This window comes from Pangasianodon hypophthalmus, chromosome 28 (genome assembly GCF_027358585.1).
Source record: "Pangasianodon hypophthalmus isolate fPanHyp1 chromosome 28, fPanHyp1.pri, whole genome shotgun sequence".
In the NCBI taxonomy this organism is placed as follows: domain Eukaryota; kingdom Metazoa; phylum Chordata; class Actinopteri; order Siluriformes; family Pangasiidae; genus Pangasianodon; species Pangasianodon hypophthalmus.
Window position 1 is genome coordinate 7,688,359 of NC_069737.1, and position 15,887 is coordinate 7,704,245.

Genomic DNA, 15,887 nt, shown 5'->3' on the forward strand with positions numbered 1-15,887 from the left:
CCATTACAAAATAAGTCTTGGATGGCACTGACAATCACATGTTAATTATAAAAATTAATCTGCAAGCTGTTCAGGATGAATCTTTTGTTTTGTGCCCAAGAAATCACACATGAATAGGGATGCACTGATTTGATTTTTCCATTCTGATACAATATCAGTACCAGAGATATTCAGCCAATACTCGATACTGATCTGATAGTGATATCCGAACAGGAACCGAACATTTGCAAGTTCTCTTGCCAGTGAAGATGAAGTCTCAGGGGCCGTTTACACGACAACGTTTTCAGCCAAAAATGGGAAACTTTTTCTGCGTTCTGCCTGTTCGTTTACACGACAACGGCATTTTGGGGACTGAAAACGCATATTTTTGAAAACGGGTTTCAAAGTGCAAGTTTTTGAAAACGCCGCCGTTATCGTCTCCATGTAAACACCCAATACGGGAATCTTTGAAAATGGTGACGTCATGCGCGTGTGTAGTACGTGTTAGGTATGTAGACATGCGCAGTACGTGTCTATTGTAAAGGCAAGCGTAAACAAACATACACGACAATGGCGGAGTACATGGTAGTGTTGTTGCTGCGCAAAAGTTTGCTAACGCTTCTTCAGCAAAGTGTGGATTTACTTCACCAATATTACAACCGACAGCGGAGACGCATCATATACACGCAACAAATTCTAAATACACATCAGCGCTGACGACAAGTCTTAAAAAGGCTAGCTGCTATCTCTATGAATGAGGACTAGAGCAACAGTAGGTTTGGTGATTTTAGTGACGGAACTCCCGCCCACAAAGAGCTAATCGTCACTTTCCTACAGGTACTGTTTACTAACAAGGTGACAGCGCCAACTACTGGCCTGGCATACGTAATACAGCGTTTTTGGCCGGTATCGCGGATATGTGTAAATGCAAATCGTTTTGAAAACTTTTTTGTATTTGACTACATCGTTGTCGTGTAAACGAAGCCTCAGAGGTGCGATGACAAAGTGCTTTAAGACAATTTGCATATTACGTTCATTTGCGGTGTCATATCAGGCAACATAACATCAGAGGTGACAACATTGCTACAAGAAAATCTTAGCGGAGCTGAGAGAGAGAAAAAAAAAACAAATCCCTAGCCCATGTCAGTGAACAAGGTGGCTAATTGTTTTTTTTTTTGTTTGTTTGTTTGGTTGGTTGTTTTTTCAGATGTGCACCGAGCAACAGTACAAAAACAGCAAGGCTTTTTTCACCTTTGTGTTTTCTATTAGCTCACAAGGGAGACAGTCGTGGCCTAATGGCTAGAGAGTCTGACTTGCAACCCGAAGGTGAACCTGAAGGTTGTGAATTCGAGTCTCGGGTCCGGCAGGGATTGTAGGTGGGGGGAGTGAATGACCAGCGCTCTCTCCCACCCTCAATACCATGACTGAGGTGAGACCCTTGAGCAAGGCACCGAACCCCCAACTGCTCCTCAGGCGCCGCAGCAAAAAAGGCTGCCCACTGCTCCGGGTGTGTGCTCACGGTGTGTGTGTGTGTTCACTACTGTGTGTGTGCACTTGGATGGGTTAAATGCAGAGCACAAATTCAGAGTATGGGTCACCATACTTGGCCACAAGTCAATTCACTTCACTTCAAGACCGGAGCTCATTAATTTGTGTGAAGTGAAGGTACTGCTATTAGAAACAAATAATAGTTTTTCACATTCTGCGTCCTTTCCCCTTCAGTGAATAGGCTTTTCTGTCAGGGGAATTTTATCCTTGTGTGGTTTGAGCGCTGCTTTAGGTAAAAAATTTTTTTTAAAAATGTAGTTTTCGGGTGTCTCCCATATCAGCATAGCAACAAGTCAAAAATTGTAAATGTTACGGCTAAATCGTAGATGTTGACACCTGTATAACATGCATTCACACCATAAAATACGTCAGCAGACCCAGCATGTCAGCCCAGGAGCAGCCACAGTACCAGTACTCAGCATCAGATCTGTGTTTGCATAGTCCTATATAAGTTTAGCGCAGAGACGGAATATGACAAGAGATCAAAACGAACAAATGTTCAGGTGATACTTTATAAATAAAATAAATAAACGCTTCATGTTCTGTAATATTTCATCAAAATGCATTGACTTTTTCCTGCCTTTAGAGATCTTCAGCAGCGTCACCCTGCATGCACAGACAGGGAGACAATTCAATTAACCTATAATATGATATTATTTTTCACAATCTGCTCCAGACGGTATAGATTAGTGACTCCTATACCACCGCTCCAATAATTCATCCAACATGTCTTCCATTTACTTATGCTTTTATGTATTGAGATAATGGCAAGCTCTGGGTTTACATGAGTCAGTCAGCAATCAGATTTCTTGCTAAATAAATATGATACAAGCATATCATACTCAATACATATGAAAATGATGCCAAAAAAACCCGAATGTGTACCATGTGTACAGTACTATTATTTATCCAGGTTCAAGGTTCAAGGTTTATTTAGAGAAGCAAGTCATTAACAAAAACAAAATATAAAATCAATCATAGCACTTCACTCTGTAATATTACAGTGTAACAAATATTCAGTAATGTAACACACCGCTTCCACGAATACTGTAGACTGACAAAAATACGCTGATGTTATATCGTGTGCCACCACATAGCATCTTCTTGGAACAAAGACACAACCTATTAGTCATCATCAACAAAAACAATACACCTGTTGACATCAGCATTAATTAGTTATGCTAATCCAGTATTCGCTTTAATCATTACACCCAAGATTTTACATATATTTGTTCACAGTAGCTAATTCTACAAAATAAACTATTTACATTTTTACAAACATAAAAAAAAATAGTTACACTGTTATTTGCATTAACTTTATTTATTAACTCTATTAATTTATTATTATTATTATTATTATTATTATTATTATTATTACTATTATTTGGGAAACTAATATTTCAAATTAAAAATGCAAAAGTGTTTTATTTTTTGCCGAGTTGATGTGTGATGATGAAAAAGTGCAACATCACACGAAGAGATTGTTGTTAATTTTTCAGTATGGCAGAAGCATACCAGTTTTAGTATTGAAAATATCAAATAGACTTTGAATTTGAATTATGTCTCAGATTATCTTCTTATAAGGGAATTCCAATTGCAAATAATATTTGAGTTATTCATTCATTCATCTTCAGTAGCCATGGTGGATCCATCTTGGGAACCAGATTACACCCTGGATGGGATGCCAGTCCATCGCAGGGCACCATGCACACACACACACACTGACACATGGATACACACCTTGGAGCAATTTCGATAGCCAATTTACCTGCTGGAAAGTTTTCAGCCTGTGGGAGGAAACCGGAGAGCCCAGAGGAAACCCATGCACACATAGGGAGAACATTCATATCCATGCACAAATAGTAGCCCAAGCTCAGGATAGAACCGGGGACCCTGGAGCTGTGAGCTGTGAGATGCCACCCATGCCACCCATATTTGAATTAGCATTTTTTTAATAAGCACTTAAAGCATGTCACAAAAATGCCATAATTTATTGTAGCATAAGCTTGTAACTGCTAATAAGGTCATTTCAAATTAATATTCTGCATCAAATTAGTGACTTCTCTGCTATGTCATAAACAAAACAATGTAGAGCCAGCCAGTTGTTATCTCAAAATAAATCACTTCAGAACAATACACCCTCTCATAACCCTGTCAGGGTTTATTTTGCATTTTACTGTTGAATACTTGATTATAATGGCTCAGAAGGTGCTGATTAATTTTCTACAACACCATCTCTTGGACAGTTTTAGTGTCTCGTAAGAGCCAGATGTCAGGTTGTTTCTGTCACAGGAAAATCTTCAGGACAGAGGATGTTTCCAGAGTGTGTTTTCTGGTTCTCCATCACATGACAAGATGGTTTTCTTTTTGTCTTATTCAAAAATAAATCAGAAATAAAAGCGGCTGGTGAGGGAAAGGCTGTTTATGCTCTAACTTGTCGCAAGGATGTTCTGCAACATTAAAAGTAACTTTAAAAGGTTCAAATGTACAACACTGATGAATAAATAAAAAATTGTAATAGTTCAAACAAACATTTCAGGGTGTGCTGTTATAGGAAAATAATTAATCCTTGATTGGGTTGGTAACAGAAACACTGCTTCAAATGTGGCTGCATCACACCACGCCATCATTGATTATTTTCCTATAACAGCACACCCTGATATGTTTTATTCCTTACTTAATGACTGGCTGGTTGAAGCTGTTCGGTAATAACACACCACACTGAACCAAAGTATTCTTAATAACTTATTCGTGATTCAGTGGAGAGACTGAAAATATTGGCAAAATTGTGTCAACGGCTAAAAATTCACCTTATCATTGCAAGCTTAATTCCTGCTGAGGCCACAGTGGTCTGATGCAAGGTTTCCACAAGAGAACATAACTGGCCCTTCTCTTTCTCTCTGCTGTCAATCAGAGCAACATTATCCAGTTGTGGGTTTCTGTTAGCTCTTATATTGGCAAGAGAGCAGTTAGCACTGTCCTTCCAGCATGCATTCTGCATTTCAGCTGCATTATGACATTACATGAGCACTTCAATAAGACGCACTGGCTGGCTTATGTATCTTGCAACCTCATTTAATTAGGAAGCATTTGTACACAATTGAACAGACAAGGGGGTCGGGTTTTGTTCAATTTGATGCAGTTGAAGGTGTAAAAAAAAAACGTACAATGATCACCCCTCCACTCACCCTAACCTGAACTCTAAGATATTTTCACACACCTTGCTTCAAATTTGCAAGTGTAAGACCGCATTGCCTCAGAAGCAGCATGTTAGTCTAATCAGCAAACTGAGCAAATATTTATTTTCAAGCAATTTATACGTTATAAGAAATGGTACAAAAACCTTAACTGTTAACCTTAAACTCAACTTTCCATTTGAATTCAGTACTGCAAATAGTTGAGAATGCTTTGCAAGCATGAGAGAGATGTATTTCTTATTATTTCTTATTTCTTAAATTGTTTTATTCACTTCTGTTTTTTTTTAACTTTATTATTTACATGCACAGTTGAAATAGGCCAGGTTTTCATTTCACTACAAGTTATACAGTATACTGTGTAACTGCGTATGTGATAAATAAAATCTTGAATCTTGAATCTAGATTGAAATTGAGATTGTAAATATTTGACGTATTGGGAGAAAAAGTGAAAAACTGCCTAAACTAAACTCTCTATTGTAGTTACATACCATAGGCAGAATACTGCATGTGAAATTGAAGCATTTCTTAGGCAGCTATTTATGTCCAATCTGATCTAATGAGAAATGTTTGCGAATTTCAACAAGCAAGGGTGATATGGCTAGATCACGATTTTATATGTTTTCAATTTCAGATGTTTTATAAGTAAAAATACTTACATTTAATGTTAACCATGCCCCTAACCCTAATAACCCTAATAACTTCTTATATAAACAGAGTAGGACAAATAGGGAATTTACAAGTGAGATACTTGTGCTTGTGGAGAATTGATGCTAGAATAAAAAATAACATAAAATTTCATTTATAGAATTTGCACAAAGCAGGCTGTCTGATCTCCAAGTAAAGCATAATAACTTACAGCCTGTGGCAGATTAGAAACTAACAGTGTGCAGGAGAAAAGATGGCAAAGCGTGCATTACCAGCTGGGATCTTTTGCTGCACCTCATGCAGATTGTGTAACAGAGTGCACTGGCAGAATTTCTCCGCATTTCACTGCAACACCTTCATGCATTTGAGGGATGAGAGAGATTTCCACAGCTTTACACTGCACCTTGAATCATGCAGTGGAGGAGGAGATGCACAAGCGCAAAGGTCGCAAAGTAGCCCACTAAACGCTGTGCAGCTGTAGCTATAGGTTACATCATATCCATACACTTTTATGCAATTATGTCATACATAAGCTTTTTTTTTTTTTTTTTTTTAAGTTAACACAGTTGTTTCACTTAGTGCAATCCTGCCTTGGCTTCCTGGATGCCATGCAGGTTTACAGTCACTCTGACTCTATGTCATATCAACAGGATACAGTGGTGGTAACTGTGCATGGGGAGTCTGGGAACTCCATTCAAGTAAGCATCTCTAGATTTGGCTCATCTACTGAGTCATAGATTTTTTTTTTTTTTTCTTTATCTATCTCTCTTTCTCCTATTATTCCCACTCACCTCGCTCATGCTGGAAAATGTGCAGTTGAGTTCTGCAGAGATGATAGTTTGTTGTGGTTCTTATTGTCGTCCCCTCTTCTCCTCTCCTTGCGCTCCCCTGAGTGCACTGATTTCTTTTTGGTTTTGGAAGCTTAGGAAACGCTAGAAGTGAGGATGCGGGAGAAACACGGCGCGTGAGTGAATGCGAGCAGCGGGATCAGTCAGTGGTTTAGTGGTGATGCGGTATAAAGCAGTGCGGCTGTGCGCAACGGAACGGCAGAATCCCCCCTCCTCCTCCTCCTCCCTCCCCTCTCTCCCCTCTCTCTCTCTCTCTCTCTCTCTCCCTCCCCCTCGCCCACTCGCACGCGCACTAACTCACGTTATTGGGCCGCGCGCAGAACTGAATTATGACGCAGCGGACACGCGTGTATTTCAGCAGAGGAAGTGCGGCGACAGTTCTATTGCACCGAGCTCCGTAATGTAACCGCATGCACGCGAGGGATTTCCCTTGGACAAAATCCACTACAGTATCGTAGGATCCCATACTAAGGTTTTATTATGACACACTGTGGGTTTCCTATGATACAGTATAGTTTTACTGTAATACACTGTGGTTTAAGTACACTACAGTTTCACTAGGATATATTTATTATGATGCACTATGCACACTGTGATAGAATAATGTTTTACTATGACACACTGTGCTTTTTTATAGTACACTATGTATTCACTATGATACACTATACTCTTACTATGACACATTACCTATACTATGGCACACTATGGTTTAACTATGACACACAATGGTTTAACTATGGCACACTATGTCTTTACTATGACACACTATGGTTTAACTATGGCACACTATGTCTTTACTATGACACACAATAGTTTAACTGTGACACACTATGTCTTTACTATGACACACAATGGTTTAACTATGGCACACTATGTCTTTACTATGACACACAATGGTTTAACTATGGCACACTATGTCTTTACTATGACACACAATGGTTTAACTGTGACACACTATGTCTTTACTATGACACACAATGGTTTAACTATGACACACTATGTCTTTACTATGACACACAATGGTTTAACTGTGACACACTATGTCTTTACTATGACACACAATGGTTTAACTATGACACACTATGTCTTTACTATGACACACAATGGTTTAACTGTGACACACTATGTCTTTACTATGACACACAATGGTTTAACTATGGCACACTATGTCTTTACTATGACACACTATGGTTTAACTATGGCACACTATGTCTTTACTATGGCACACTATGGTTTAACTATGGCACACTATGGTTTAACTATGGCACACTATGTCTTTACTATGGCACACTATGGTTTAACTATGGCACACTATGGTTTAACTATGACACACTATGTCTTTACTATGACACACTATGGTTTAACTATGGCACACTATGGTTTAACTATGACACACTATGGTTTAACTATGACACACTATGGTTTAACTATGGCACACTATGTCTTTACTATGACACACAATGGTTTAACTATGGCACACTATGTCTTTACTATGACACACTATGGTTTAACTATGGCACACTATGTCTTTACTATGGCACACTATGGTTTAACTATGGCACACTATGTCTTTACTATGGCACACTATGGTTTAACTACGGCACACTATGTCTTTACTATGGCACACTATGGTTTAACTATGGCACACTATGTCTTTACTATGGCACACTATGGTTTAACTACGGCACACTATGTCTTTACTATGGCACACTATGGTTTAACTATGGCACACTATGGTTTAACTATGACACACTATGGTTCAACTATGGCACACTATGTCTTTACTATGACACACTATGGTTTAACTATGGCACACTATGTCTTTACTATGACACACTATGGTTTAACTATGGCACACTATGGTTTAACTATGACACACTATGGTTCAACTATGGCACACTATGGTTTAACTATGGCACACTATGGTTTAACTATGACACACAATGGTTTAACTATGGCACACTATGTCTTTACTATGACACACAATGGTTTAACTATGGCACACTATGTCTTTACTATGACACACTATGGTTTAACTATGACACACTATGGTTTAACTATGACACACTATGGTTTAACTATGGCACACTATGTCTTTACTATGACACACTATGGTTTAACTATGGCACACTATGGTTTAACTATGACACACTATGGTTTAACTATGGCACACTATGTCTTTACTATGACACACTATGGTTTAACTATGGCAGACTATGTCTTTACTATGACACACTATGGTTTAACTATGACACACTATGTCTTTACTATGACACACTATGGTTTAACTATGACACACTATGGTTTAACTATGGCACACTATGGTTTAACTATGGCAGACTATGTCTTTACTATGACACACTATGGTTTAACTATGACACACTATGTCTTTACTATGACACACTATGGTTTAACTATGACACACTATGGTTTAACTATGACACACTATGGTTTAACTATGACACACTATGGTTTAACTATGGCAGACTATGTCTTTACTATGACACACTATGGTTTAACTATGACACACTATGTCTTTACTATGACACACTATGGTTTAACTATGACACACTATGGTTTAACTATGGCACACTATGTCTTTACTATGACACACTATGGTTTAAGTATGGCACACTATGTCTTTACTATGACACACTATGACTTTACTATGACACACTATGTCTTTACTATGACACACTATGACTTTACTATAACACACTATGGTTTATCTGTGATACACTATGCTTTTACTATAATGCATTATGCTTTTAGTATGACACACTGTGCTTTTACTATGATACACAATGCTCTAACTATGACACACTGTGCTTTTACTGATACACAATGCTTTTACTATGATACACTATGTTTTTAGTGTGACACTGTGCTTTACTATGATACACTATGTTTTTAGTGTGACACCGTGCTTTACTATGATACACTATGTTTTTAGTGTGACACCGTGCTTTACTATGATACACTATGTTTTTAGTGTGACACCGTGCTTTACTATGATACACTATGTTTTTAGTGTGACACCGTGCTTTACTATGTTACACTATGCCTGTACTATGACACGCTATGTTTTTACTATGATACATTATGCTTTTACTATGACACACTGTTCTTTTACCATAACACACTGTGTTTTTACTATGATACACTATAGTTTTATTATGACACTATATACACTATGCCTTCATTATGACACACTCGGGTTTAACTCTGACACTGTGGTTTAGCTATAACACACTGTGATGTAACTGTGACACACTGTGGAGACAGTATAGCCTTACTATGGCACAGTACAGTTTCACTCCGACTCATTATTCGACACATTATCTTATTATTACACAATATGATTTTACTGTGACACATTATGCTTTTACTATGACATAGTATGTTTTTGTCTATGACACACTATGGTTTCACTATGACACAGAGTTTTACTTTGACAAAGTATGCTTTTACTATGACACACTATGGTTTTCTGTTATACACTTTGGTCTCACTATGACACATTATGGTTTACTATAACACACTGGCTTACTATGACACAGTTTGGCTTTATTATATTAAACTATAGTTTTATTATGTTACACTATGGGTTTAGAATGCACCATGTGTTACCCTCATACTACCCAAATATGTAATTTGGAGTCAAAATACTTCATACGCAGAAAGGACAATATCACATGAGCACAGTGAATATGACTGTTGACAAAGAAAATATTTATCCTGTTATAATTGTCATCCTCTTACAATTGTACATTTGGACACACTATCTAACAGTGCTTTAGTTTAAAATAAAATAAAAATCATACAAATTTAGAATAACAATGGAGACATTAACACTGTCAGTGCTGTTTTCTAACATGTTTACAAAGTTCCAGTCACAAAATAATGCCTAAAACTATTATCTCTAAGTTATTTTTAATACTGCACCTCTTGCCAGTCAGTCAGACCTGTGAGATTGTGCGCCATCTTCTGGAAAGTGAGAACTAGCACATGTTTTATGTTTTGTTAAAACAACTTTTTTTTTTTTAATGAAAAAAGAATCCTACCTATTATTTAGGTACATGTAATTACACTGAACTTATACCTGTAGGCTGTTTGCCTTTCACCCTAGACTCTATAATACTACTATACTACTTATATTACACCAGCAGAGGAATGAGTAAAATGAGAGGATGACAGGATACAGATTTCTTCCTCTCATTACACACAACTCTCGGTTACAGTAAAGAGAAAGACAAGGGAAAAAAAAAACAAAGGTACATTTGAAAGAAAAGGAATCTAAAACAATCTAAGAGGAAAAGGAACAGGAAAAAACTCTATATAAAAATGACCAGTTAAAGCAAGTCTCATAAATAAACTACTAAAAGGATGAAGTAAAGGATATGGAAATATTCAATTGGTTATAAAAAGATGAAGTAAAGGATATGGAAATATTCAATTGTATATATTGAAAATGTCAAGAACAGACTGCCAGATGATGGATTTTTCACCAGTGGTTGTGTTTTCATCCTCATCAAATGTGGGAGATGCCTGACCTGAATTTCTTATTAAACCTTTTTTTTTATTTCCTGCATTTTTTTAATTGCCACAACATCAAACAGACTTACATTAAATAGTGAAACCGTGGCTAAATCCCAGATCACTACCTAGACATACTTTTATTACAAATGATCTTGCCAAGATCTTCTTAATAATGATAGGCAAGATTATTTCTTGATTGTATAAACAATTGCTTAAGGCCTGTACATAGTATGTGGGGTTTGGTAGTATTCTTTTGTTTTGTTTTTTCCCCCTTTTTTGCAGTTTCATTGGCACTCAGTTGTCTGAAATGAGATTGTGACTTTAAAGGTACGCAGATTGGAGATCTGCTCTTCAGGTCTTTATGGAGGGAGGAGGGGCACATAAAAATTGAAATAATTTTAAATGATTATTAGAAAATAAACTGTGTGGACCATCTTTTTGTGTTATTTTTATATACTTTTTGTGTATATAAAAATACAATAGATTGTGTGATGATAATGGGCATCATTATAATTACAAATAATTATAATATAAATACGTTGTGACAAAGTTGGTATTTGTAAAATCTACCTTCCGTTTGAACATGTATCACATGTTTCCTGTCTTATACTGTACTAAAGACTTTTTAGCTAAATTGAAGTGCTGAAAAACTGTACCATGTTTGAGAAGACAAATGCATCTGTAATGGAAGGTTTTAGTTTTAGCTGCTAGCAGCGTGGGAATGACTAAATCTTAATCGAACCTTTAAACTTGGACAAAAGAATCTTTTAGACAGTACAACCAGTACAATTTAAATATTAAAAAAAAAAGAAAGAAAGAAAGAAAGAACAAAAACTGCACATCATTAATATAGATGTGTCATAGGAAGATCATAATTATGTGCACAAGATAAATGGAACCAAAACTCTGGTTTTAAAAAAAAAAAAAGGGTGCTAACTACTTTAATTTTGCTTTGATCTTCCAGCAAAATCACATAATGATGCACGATTCAGTATACGCAGTAAATAAGATTGTGATGCAGTCACCTCTCTCTCAATCCTTCTTTTCAGAAGTGGTGCTGATTCCAAATCACAAGGTTCCCACATTTACATACTTAACATACTTAGGACTCCCCCAAAAGGTGCTCTAGAATGACCACCTGCAATTACAACAATGGGAGGGGTGATGTTAACCTTGTTGTACCTGGAAAGAGTGCATGGTAACTTCTAGGTAACAACACCAGAGTTCCTGGAGCAGTGTGCCTCGAAATAAGGCCGATGTGAAAGAGATTACAGTCACATATCACAGCGGCTGGACATCTATAAGCCAAGGTGATGATGTCCACTACCCAGTGTGCCAGTGTGTGCTTAGACTACGGGAGCCCCATAGTAACAGATGGACAGTTGCTTTGAGGATTGGATGACAGCTGTCTGGTCAAAATAGTACTGAAGATGGTGTACTATTTATAGGGTCACCCTCGTTGAATTATTGAATTACCACCTTCGATGATGTAATTTTCCCCTATTATTAACATTATTTTAATTTTAACCTTTTTCTGTGTCATAAATGTAGTTCTTGGCAACATTATGAATATGGAAAGATTATTTGATGGTAGAGTTTGCTGCTGTCTGACATCCATCTTAAATGCGCAAGTGCATCACACTTACCAGTTTAATTGTACAGATGAGAAAAACAATAATGATTTCTGGTTAATTTCTGGTTACGCCACTGCCAGCACAACATACGACATGCTTCTGAATAGTTTTACACACGAGTATGACTCACATCAAGCACAGCACACAGGCATTGAATTTAATCCATATTCAGAATGCGATCAAGCCAGCCGGGGTAGAAACCAGAGTGCACGTATATACAGCGGTTCACGGTAACTACCTTTGGATGGCCACAGATCTGCTGTGCATTGTGGAAAGTGTGATTATTTTTCCAAGTTCAAATGAAAGGAAGCTGTGGGCCTTGTGTTTGACACATGTGCCATAAAGCAGCCTTCTGATTAGCTTAACCTTTTGGACTAATAAGTAAGCATACTTTGAGACAGTTAGGTTCCCAGTCACTAACTTCATGCTCTGTATTCTACTACCTCTGGTGCTGCCACCTAGTGTGTGAGAAGAGTTAGAGCTCATAATGAACATTAAATGGAAATATTGTGATACATGATATGAGCAAGGGGACACGTTGGCTTAGTGATTAGCATGGTTGCCTCATACCTCCGGGATTGGAGGTTTGAATCCCTCCTCTGCCCTGTGTGCACAGTGCTTGCATATTCTCCATGTGCTTTGGGGGTTTCTTCTGGGTACTCTGGTTTACGCCCTCAGTTCAAAGACAGGTGATGTAGGCTGATTGGCATTTCCAACTTGTCTGTAGTGTGTGCAGTTGTGCTCTGTGATGGGTTGGCACCCCGTCCAGCATGTCCCCTGCTTTGTGCCCCAAGTCCCCTGGGATAGGCTCCAGGTTCCCCCACAACCCTGTGTAGAATAAGTGGTATGGATGATATGAGCAGCAAATTTGTCTTGCTATATTTTGTGTCGCAATATCCAAGACAACGATTTCACTATGATACTCATTGTAGCTACTTTTTGTTATCAACAACTGAACTGACTCCATTTGAGTATCATAGCGAAATCTGAAGCCATTGCAATTCTTTATGTCTGCTTCTAACAAAGTCATTGTCATGCGACGGAGTCGGACATGGATCCAATTGCAGTTTAGTATCTTTATTAAAGTTGGCAAACAAATCCAACACGTGAAGCAAAATTGTAAAAAGGGACAGGCAAAAAAGTCAGGTGATCAGCAAGCAGCAATACAAGGCAAATTACAAAATACAAAAACCAGGAAGGGGCCACCGGTACTTTGCCTTTAACAGGTGATAAGTTCTTTGTGTGCTAGGATGCCCTGTAGCCAGAGTCATGTGTGTCCAAGTCATGAGCTTGCTCCTGCTCGATCCGGGGGGCATGCGTAGGGGACTTGTACTGGTGTGTGTGCTATCTTGCTGTCAATGTCCCAAGTGATGGTTCTCACAAAGCAGGAGAAGGGTAATATGGGTTCTGGACTCAGATCTTTGCTGTCAGTGGGGTAAAGACAGGACAAAGAATCAGCTTTGGTATTCTTGGAGCCAGAGCAAACGCTTGGGTTCCTTCTTCAGGAGGGATGTTAGGGGAGTAGAGATGGAACTAAAGCCCCTGATGAACCTTTGTTAGAAGTTTGCAAACTTCAGGAATCTTTGAAGCTCCTTGACCTTCATGGTAGTGTGACAGCTGCCACCTTTTCTTGACCCATGTCTACCCCTTTGGGGGCCAATGATATATCCCAGAAACGAGATGGTGGACACATGAAATTCGGATTTTTCACCTTTCATATAGTGTTGGGTGGCCAATAGATGTGACAGGACTTGCTTGACATGCTGGATATGAGTTTCTAATGATAGGAGTAGATCAAAATGTTATCATTGGAGGCATATGGCATGACGCAATACTCACAGTGACCAGAGGTGGTGCTAAACGTCGTCTTCCACTCATCTCCCTCTCTGATCCGGACGAGATTATAGGCACTGCATAGGTCAAGTTTCGTGAACATTTTTGCTGAACGCAGCTGTTCCAAGGCTGAGGGGGGTCAGCTGGAGGGGATATCTGTTCTTGACTGTGATTTGGACCCATTTCCTACGAGTCCTACATCGATCAAAATCCAACGTACAAATACCAGGAAGTAAGGCGAGATCAAAAACCATAATAGCAATCACTGAAACAAAGGGCTTGGTAAGTCAGGTAAACATCCATTGAACTTTACTTTGCAAAGAGTCATTGTGAGATTCCATGTATGTATAAGTGAGGGTGTTTTTGGTAACAGGTGTGCACGATTAGTATTCCGGTGAGTGGGAACATGCTGGTAGAGTGAGGTGTTGGGGATTGTTGTGGCCATGTTGGTAGGCCACAGTGTATTCTGGGAAGTGGAGTTTCTGGTAGATTCCGGCATTGGCGTGACAATCATAGAAAAGCAGTAATAAATTGACAGAAAATGAGCGGTAATAAATTGATGGAGATCTGCCACATTATCTCTGATTAAATAGAGATAATGTGGCAGATAAATTAGTGAGAGCCTAATTTGGTATTATTAAAAAGTTTTTGTTTATTGAAAATTATATTTATAGTGTTACATTGTGTTTAGCAGAATAATTTATTCTGTGATGGAATGGTGTCCTGTCCCGAATGTATTCCTGCCTTGCCATTTTTCTAGGATAGTGGTTACTGAACAAGGATGAATATTTGAAGAAAGACTTCATGTTTTGAAATTTCAGCCAAAAATGGTGTTCCATTAAAACTTTCCTTTTAAGAGCAGAACTATTTCATAAATGTTGCATGCATAATGGAATATTCATTACACACTCTTTTTTAGGAACTTCATGTTCAAATTGTAGGATTTTCTCTATTCCACATGCTTATGTCTAGCATGTAATATTGGGTCCATTACATATTCAAATTCTCACAATGGGACACTCTAGTGCTGACTATGCCATAAGTTCTCAAACATAGATATGATTTTTATAAATCATATTGAGACACTGAGTGCTGTATTAAAAACAAATCATGCAATTATTCAATCAGCCAATCATATGGCAGCAACAGAATGCATAAGATTATGCAGATACAGGTCAAGAGCTTCAGTTAATGTTCAGATTAAACATCAGAGTGAAGAATAAATGCGCTCTCAGTGACTTTGTCTTTGGCATGGTTGTTGGTGCCAGATGGGCTGGTTTGAGTATTTTAGAAACTACTGATCTCCTGGGATTTTCATGCACAGCCATTTCTAGAGTTTAAATAGAATGGTGCAAAAAAACATCCAATGAGCGGCAGTTCTGTGGGTGGAAACACCTTGCTGATCAGAGAAGCCAGAGGAGAATGACCAGACTAGTAGTAGATGACAGGTAGTAGATGAAGGCTATGGTAACACGAATGATCACTCTTTACAACTGTGGTGAACAGAAAAGCATCTCAGAATGCACAACACGTTGAACGCTGAGATGGATAGACTGCAACAGCAGAAGACCATATCGGATTCCAATACTATTAGCCAAGAACAGGAATCTAAGGCTGCAGTGGGCACAGATTCACCCGGAGTAGACAGATTTAGATTGGAAAAA

The 15,887-nt window shown here is 38.2% G+C and overlaps 1 long non-coding RNA gene across 1 annotated transcript in view; it reads left to right on the plus strand.

Annotated features, from left to right (window-relative positions):
• The first annotated feature begins 14,263 nt into the window (after positions 1 to 14,263).
• LOC113544421 (uncharacterized) overlaps positions 14,264 to 15,887 on the plus strand; it is a 29,916-nt gene continuing 28,292 nt past the window's right edge. Inside the window, exon 1 of the long non-coding RNA XR_008301157.1 lies at positions 14,264 to 14,505. This is a non-coding gene — a long non-coding RNA (uncharacterized LOC113544421). The remainder of the gene's footprint in view (positions 14,506 to 15,887) is intronic.